Source organism: Lupinus angustifolius, chromosome LG17 (genome assembly GCF_001865875.1).
Source record: "Lupinus angustifolius cultivar Tanjil chromosome LG17, LupAngTanjil_v1.0, whole genome shotgun sequence".
NCBI classification, from domain to species: domain Eukaryota; kingdom Viridiplantae; phylum Streptophyta; class Magnoliopsida; order Fabales; family Fabaceae; genus Lupinus; species Lupinus angustifolius.
In genome coordinates, this window is record NC_032025.1 from 10,835,359 (window position 1) to 10,844,494 (window position 9,136).

General features: G+C 32.6%; 1 long non-coding RNA gene across 1 annotated transcript; it reads left to right on the top strand.

Moving 5' to 3' along the window:
- On the top strand, positions 245 to 8,432 carry LOC109331076. The gene is made up of 3 exons (XR_002105741.1): positions 245 to 370; positions 421 to 422; positions 8,421 to 8,432. It is a non-coding gene; the product is annotated as an uncharacterized LOC109331076 (long non-coding RNA).

A 9,136-nucleotide genomic window follows, 5' to 3' on the forward strand; every position in this document is an offset into this window, starting at 1 on the left:
GATACTTGAGAGACTATGACTATTCACACACGTGAAAGTATAATGACCTTGGGACATTACCCATGTATTTTGATCATCAAGTTATGTCTTGAGCTCATCCTGAGGATATTTGTATGATAAAAATTGTATTGGGGCTGAGACCACTAACTTAGGTGATGTTATTGGAAATTGAAATTGAGATAATATTGATAAAAAGACTTAGTGGACTAACTTTGAGCAGTGCGCATACATCATCGCATTTTTAGTTGGAGTTGGAGAAAATGGAAAGATACGATGATAGCAATATCATTGGGAATTGGATAGGGGCGGCAATGACGGTGACTCGTCAAGAAGCCTTGAGGGATTACTTAGGTGGGATGATCCAGTGAGGGTCCGGTCTTATAAACCGTATGACCAGGATAGTCTTACATGCAAACTAAGTAGTTTCTGACACCCCCTTGCGCATTTCATGATCGGTAGAGAGGAATCCTGAAACGGACTGGGCTTACCACGTAAGCACCTCTGATAGAGGTAATTGGAAAACAATTGATATTGTTACTTGCCGTTGTTAAGGATATCTGTACTCCCGGTTGCTTTCCCACTAGGGTCTTGGCCTTCGGGCAATTGATGGTGATTGGTTGGTGGAATTGCATGAGCATAACATGAGAGATTATTTAATTGTGGTGTATATATTTCAATGACTAATACACTAACATCATTCATCATTGTGCATATTTGTTATGAGTAGAGATAATAATTGTTGTGTATATTGTCTAAATACAGCATTGCAATTGTTTGTGTTGCTCTAATGTTATGATTCTTTATAAATCCACGTCGTCGCTTTTGCATGATTTAATGTCTTACTCTCTCTATGTTGTTTGTTTGTTTGTTTGTATGTATGAATGAATTGTAGGTGGAGCAGCTGAGTAGCTTATTGAAGATTTAAAGTAGTGTAGTTTACCTATGACTCTTGAAGGCCTTTAGCTTTATTTTGTTTAATTGTATTAGTACTCTTATACTCTGGTAGGATTACTTGGTGATACATCTACACTTTCTTGGTATTTTAACATGATGTTGATTTTATTGGAAAAGACAATATCTAATATTATCTTGGGAGACAATGGTTTAATATACTTAGGGAGTTTACTTACTACACATTTTATGAGAATTAAGAATAATCATAAAACCTCTTTGACAAATTTCTTTTATCTTGAATATCATATAGTAAATTATACCTTGAAATTATATATCTTACTATGTTCAAATTGGGGTGTTACACTCTTCTCTTCATTAGTGACTTCATTTCCTCTTCTTGATGAACTCCTACAAAAAATTTAATTCCAACAAAATATTTTTTCCAAACTAAGGAGTTAGTCAAAAATCAAGATTGGAATTTGTTTAGAGCATGCATTTTAATTTTTTTTTTTCATTTTTGCTTCAAATTTGTTACTTTGAGACTATTCATGGCCGAATTCCTTAAAGTCAAAGTAAACAAAACAAAAAAAAAATTGATGCCTCATTCAAAAGTGCACAAGTTTCAAAAGGTTAGTCAAGTTTGATTAATTAATGATTTTTTATTGTTGGTGGTTTTTGAACAAGTTTCATGTCAATAGTGTTCGACCAACATGAGTTTTCAACGTGTTAATTTTTGAAATTTTTGAAAAGAAATTCATAACTTTGAATTTTTACTCATGTCTCCAACTATCTCATTCTTTGTGGTTGAACCATTTTGAAAATGTTTCACTTTCACCAAAACAACCCCTCTTTCTATACAATCCATTTTTATTTTAAAAGCCATATTGGTTTGAAGATGTTTGGTTCAATTAAAAACATTATGATAAAAAGTTCAAAAATTATTTTCAAGTATTCATGATCTTAATTTCTATTATATGAAACATATCATGGCATTTTTGTTTAATCATGACAAAGCACATCTATTCACGTTTGAAATCAATAAGCATATACATCTCAACAAAATTGTGACCTTTTGAAACTTTTTGTGTTGGGTTTTCTTAAAAGATTATGTGTTTCTAAAAAAATTTCTCAAACAAGAAGCTTCAAAATTTAGAGGAAGAATCATATATGTATATATATATATATAAAGAAAATAAAGAGAAGGAAGAACTTGAGAGAGTTTTTAGGAAATTTGAAAGATTTTGAGTTTTGAAGAACTTTAAAAATGATTTGGTGCTTTGAAAATCAGAACCTTGACGGGTTTAAAAAAAGGTTTAAAAGGGTGAGATTCTTTGAGAGAAAATCCTATTTTAAAGGGATTTTGTCCCCTTGACCACTTGGTCAGTGTCAGACCTGCGTTGGGCGCATGGTTCCCCATGCTGGGCGGTGGGTCCTTGGTCATGGTTTGACCGAATTAGTTGAGTCATGGCCATGACTTGGCCTTGGTTTGGGCCCTTTTTTGAGTTTTTGAAAGATTTTGACTTGCCCTGATACCCTATTCTTGAATTTTTATATTTTCCCACACATTTTGAAAATTTTCTGATTTATTTTTCCTAAAACTCAAAGAATTTTTATTTTAAAAAAAGTTAATTTTTTACTTTGATTATAAAAATTGTTCTTCTTTTTTGTCCTAAATTTTTTTTAGGTAATAAATAGAAGAAAGAAAAAAAATGAAGGGAAAAACATAGTATATATATTCAAAATGTATTGGGTTGCCTCTCAGCAAGCACTCTTTTAACGTCATTAGCTTGACGTATGTGATCTATTAAACCAGATTTTTACCACCTTTTTTCTATTGCCCTGTTGAGCTTGGTTCATCCATCACATTACAATGCTCTCTTGGATTAACTTCAGTATTAGCTGAAAATGTTGATTTATGATTTTCAGCTAATTGCTTGGCCAGTTGCCCAATTTGAATCTCCATATTTCTGAGAGAGGCATCAATGTTTTTCTGGTTGGACATTGTCATTTGCATAAACTAATTCAAAGTGTCCTCCAATTTAACACTTTTGTCTTGTGTTGGGTGTTTGTACTGATTATTCCTTGGGTAGAATTAAGCTGATGGTTTTTTAGGATTTTCTTGTCTCCAAGGCTGATTTCTTTGAAACTGATTATTACCCCCTTGAGGGTAATTCTTCTGAAAGTTATGCCTTGGAGAACTGCCCACAAAATGGACCTCCTCATTTTGACAATGGCCTCCTCATGATTATCAACATAATGATTACAGTTATAAACTTGCTTCTTTGATGATTCTCATATTTGTCGAGGTAAATCATTAAGCTTTTGGGTCACTTCATCAAGCTGTTGTTGAAGTAGTTTATGTTGAGCCAGCATTGCATTTGTTGAGCTTAATTCAAGGACTCTTATGGCTTGTTGCGGTGATTTGGTCAAGAGTTGTCCGCCAGCCATAACATTTAGAATCCACTTGTGTTGTTATTGCAAGCTATTGATAAAAATATGGATTTGAGTTTTCACATCAAATCCATGATTGGGGCACTTCTTGAGCATAGATTTGAATCTATCGTAGGATTCACAAAGACTCTCCCCAGCAGATTGAACAAAGGTGAATATTGTTGTTTTTAGGTCCATAAACATCCTTGCGGAAAGTATCTACCCATAGATTTCACCTCCACCAGATTCTAGTCATTTTGAATGTGCGGAGGTAGATCTAGAAACCATTCCTTAGCTTTTCCCGATTAGAGTTAACACAAAAAGCCTCAAGAAAGTGGTTTCCTATTCTATTTCATAGACACCGGTAGTACCAACCAACTCATAGAATTTTGTGAGGTGGTTATAAGGATCTTCATGTTCTAGCCCGACAAACAGATTGGCATATATGAGTTGTACCAATCGTACTTCATTTCTAGTGTCTTTTGGGTCCCGGATGGTCTCCCAATTCTAATCATGTTCCTTGGCGTAAAACTAACAAATCCTCCATTGTTCGGCTAGTTTTTAGCCCTGGATTCTTCACTGGTTTGCTGAATATTGGTCATTGATTCTAAATTCTTCTTGGCTTTCCTTTGGGCTTTCTTTTTCTTCTTTAAAGTTTTTTTCGAGTTCTGGATGGAAAGAAAATCCAACTTGTTTGTTCGTGCAATGCATGGACCAAAGGAAAGTTTTCTATTTTGTTTTTCATAAAGAAGGTTAGTGGTTAAGAATAAACAATATTTATAATTTACAAATTCAATTTAATTTGTAGAAAAGTGAAAAATATTATTGTACAAGATTATTAATAATATAGCATAATAAATAATAAATTCTATTATTTAATAATTCCCCGACAATGGCGCCAATTTGTTGAAAGTGCTTTTGACTATTTTATTTAATGACAGATCTATTCTTTTCTCATCATCTCAGCTTTGTTGGAATAAATTCCAACGCCGATATAATAGTTTCAAGAATGTTCATTGAATCAAAAACTTAACTTTATTGAATTACTAACAACTTCATACCATCTCGCCTTTGTTGGAATAAATTCCAAACTTGGTTTAATGGTATGAATTTAGCAAATTAATACAAATGATAATGGATGATATTTATTTAGTTAGTGACTTTATTTATTTACTCCCGTTCGGGTTCCTATTAACCATACCATAAAGGTCGGTCTGATTATATTAAATTAATCATACCATTTCTTAGGAAAGGTTGGTATCAAAGAATAATAAAATGATAAAAGAATAAAGTTAGAAGTTAACCGTATCATTTCTTTCGAAGGGTTGGTATAAAGAATAAATAGTTAGTTGCAGAATTTAAATGACAGAAAATAAATGTTAGTTGCGGAAATGTAAATGACTAAAAGTAAAAGTTAGTAGTTAGATCACTCATTATAACTGTGTATTTTTTCCTTTTCACAAAGATACAACTTATGAATTAAATTTCACTTTGATTCAGGGTTTCTTTCTTTGCCAACAAATAAAATTTATAAGTTAACACTTTACTATTTTACATTTGCATCTCTTTCAAGATTCAATTGTAGTATAGTATAGGGTTATGTCCAACCACAAGGAATTGCCTAATAGAATATTATTATAAAGATGTTATATTACTAATAATGTTTAAACATCTTTTTGGTTGATTTTTTTAAAGAAATGTTGACAAGTAAGCATAAACATAAAACAACTATTATGCACAAATTCTTGAGGAGGAAATTGGTTTGGAAATATGGATTTGTTTCTACACTTAATTGATTTTGAAAACATTACAAATTATGTGTTATACCTTTGGTTAATTCCATACATCGTTTCTAAATCCTTCATCTAGTGTCCTAGAATGATAAGATGATTTTCAAACCTTATGAAATACACTAAATAATAGTTAAATGTCACTCATCGGAGCAGATTGTCACACCCTACTTCAGGCTTCATTAACTTCATTTAGCCTTGAACATAGATTGCTTAAAATAGATGCTTGATATGGAAAGTGAACTAAGGTGTAGGTTATACATTTTAATTCACTTGTCGACACTTTAAGAAGAAACATTTTTGGATCTTTAAATCAAGTTTTAGGTGATCAAGTTAAAACCGCATTAAGAACTTCATAAAGAATCAAAACTTAACCAAAAAGTAATAACTTGAATGCATTGATTTCAAAAGATGATAAATTAAAGAGAAGAAATTATACCATAATCCAAGTCAATTTGTAGGAGCATGAGCCATCTATCCATGGATGAGATGCTTTTGGTCCCAAGCTAAGCTGCTCAGTGAGCAGCTTCATGTTGACTCTATATAGGCCAAATTTTGATGAGTCATACTTATGTGTTGAGCATTTTGGCCTATTTTGAGCACTTTGTAAACCTTTGATAAATTCTTCTCTTTTCTACCTAAATCCTACAAAATACAGCACAAAAGAAATATACAAAGCATATATACAAGATTGTGATATTTTATCCAAAAAGTGTTGAATTAAGTTGGTTTTCTCAATTTATCCAATGATAAGTGCCATGAAAAGTGTATGAAAATTAGGTATTTTTGGCACTTATCACTTACCTATCTTAACATGATTATATGATTGTGTGTGTTTCATTATATTTATCTCATTCCAACTTGTACTTAAATGTGTTCCATTATGTTTAAAACTTCCAAATTTTGGGTCAAAAATCATTTTCATAGCATAAGTATGCCTAAAATTAATTTTTTTTTGGGGTCAGTAATCGATTACGCTGGAGAGTAACCAATTACAGGGTTCAACATGGAGTTTCAGTAACCGATTACTCAAAGCTGCTATTTGAAATTTTTAAACTGAGTAACCGATTACTCTGTGGAGGTATATATATATATGTTTTTCTTCATTTTTTCAAACTCATCTTCTTCATCTTTCTCTCTCACTCGTGTAAATCCTTCCCAATCTCTAAAAACTTCATTTTTCATCCATTTTGAGTGATTTTTATATCCATTCATATCATATTTTCAATTCTAAACACTTTTATACCATCATTTTCGTGATTAGTGGACCAAATAAAAAAATCCCAAATCTCCCAAACCCAAAAACCTAAAACCTTCAAAAACACAATCTATGACATCTTCTTCAAGAACAAAGAAGCAACGCACTAACGTGACTCAAAAGAAGCAAGAGACTTCATCCTTAGAGTCTAACCCTCTACATTTAGCAAGACTTCTCACAAATGATGAAGAACGCAAAGTCTTCGAAGAGCACTTCCATGGACGAACCATCTTTACTCCAAAATTCGGTAATGTCGAGAACTTTGAGTTTGAAGATTTTCTTTTCCCTTATCTTTTACGGCAACAAAACCTTTTCGATTGTTGTTGTGAAACAAATGATATTTATCCTAAAATTGTTAGAGTATTTTACTGCAACTTGAACTTCTGTAAAAACTGTCTTACTTCCTACGTGAAAGGAAAAGACATTGTTTTGGATTTAAAAACTCTTAGTTTATTGTGATGTAACATACCCACTCAAGGTAGCACAACAGGCTTTGGCCTTGTTTGTGAATGGGATAACTATGATCAAAAGGATTTCTATTATTCTCTATGTAGAATTTCAAAAGGGGAAATAAAAATTCGTAAGCAATAGGGCTTTGGTGAGACTGTTAAGAATAGTGATATCCTACCTGCTGGACATCTCAAACTTGAGGACCATTTGTTTCATTACTTTTTGAGCTATGTCATTTTGCCTAAATTTTCAAACCATTCTCAAATCAGTGACATAGAACTTCAATTCATGTATGCTATGAAGTATAACATCAAAATCAATTGGGCTCATATAATAATGAGACAAATGTGGACTGTTCGAGGAACTCAAAGCCCATTGCCTTATGCAATCTTCATAACCAATATTCTTGAACATTTCGGTATTTCTACTGCTGGTGAAACCAAGGTCTCTCTTAATCTTCATGAAAGCCACATTGATGTGGAAGTGATCCACAAAATGGGCTTCTCCTTAAATCCTCATGATTGCACCTATAAGCATAGAACTAATAAACCGACTACTCTTGCTGATCAATCAGAAGCTGCCCCTCCTAACCCTCCTGAACCTCAACCTTTTGAGTTTCATGCTCAATCTTCCTCACCTGTTGCCATGCCTTCAAATCAGATGATTATGGATGAGTTGTTTTCTCTTCGAGGCTACATCACTAACCGGATGGATGCTCCTGATGCTCAGAATCAACAAATCCAGTTTGAGCTTCATTGTCTCTCTTATAAGATGAGTAGCATGGACATTAATGAATTCAACTCTGAGCCTGAGTCTTAGATTATCTTTGTTGTTAGGATTTTCTAGTTGTAATGTTTTCATAGCTTTTAGACAAAATTGGCTATTATGTTTTTTTTGTTGTTGTTGTTTGCTGAACAAATGTTTGAACATCTTTTGTTTTATGCTATGCATTTCTATGATTGATTTATATCTTATATATGAATATATACGCTATATATATTATGTTGGAAACTCTTGGCTTTTCTTATTTTTGATGAAGTCAAACGGGGGAGAAAAGTTGGGAGAAGTGTATTTTCTATCAAATTTCTTTCAAGCACATAACTCCAAATGAAAGGGGAGCATACAAAATAGGGGGAGCATACTAACGTCATCTCAACATATCTCAAAGTATGTTGCTCTCAGAAAATTACACTGTTAAAGAATATATTGGTTTGTCATCATCAAAAGGGGGAGATTATGAAGAAGATCTTTGCTCCTGACCTTAGCACGATTTTGATGAAGACATCAACATCACCAAAAAGAAGAAAAGGAAGAATACTTATGAAGACAAAGATTCAAGACAAATTATTCTAAGTCTAAATAGGTACTTCTATCCTATAATCTCGAATATACAATAGTAGTAATGCTCAAGCTATTTTTTCAGAAAATTGAAACACTTCAAGTATAAACAAAACAATTTTCAAAAATAGTGTGTAACAAGTTACTATATCTAAGTAACGGGTTACATAAGTGAGAAAACCATTTACTAAACAAAAACTATGCAAGGTAATCGACTACTGTATGTGAGTAACAAATTACCTAATTTTGGCAAAGTTGAGTAATCGATTATTCAAGGTTGTAATCGATTACTCTAATTAAATTTTAAATGCCTGATTGGACAGAGAGTTTGGGTAATCGATTACTCAAGGTTGCAATCGATTACTGAGAGTTGTTGCATCAGTTTGCAGATTTCAAAATGAGTGGTTTTCATCCCAAAAGAAATGGTTTCATTCCAATCAATTCCTACCCTTTCAAAGAGTTGTTATGGCTAGTTGAAAAGCCTATTTAAAGACATTGAAACTCAGAATCAAGTCATAACTCTTACACAATCTTCTCACAAACTTTCAAACATAATTCTAAAAATTCTCTAAAATTTTTTCTGCACATTTTGCAACTTGTTCTTAAACTTTCAAAGTGAATTTTCTGAGTTGCTTGAAGTAAAGTGTTTCAAAGTTTTACAAACTTATAAGAGCATTATTACTTAGTATACAAAGAGTTATAGTATTGCAAGTGATATTACATTTCAAACTTGTAAAGGCAATCCTGCCATTGTTGTAAATTCTTCATTGACATTGCAGAATCCTTTCATTCTCAAGGGTGTGATAAGATAGGATTTAAAGTCACTTGGAAAAGGTGTTTTCCAAGAGTGACTTAAGTATTAGTGAGTGAATAAGGTACATAGAGGTATCAGGGTGAGATATTGTAATTACAACTCATAATATTTAGTGAAGAAATCTCTTGTGCTGTAAGAGTACTAGACGTAGCCTTCGGTGGA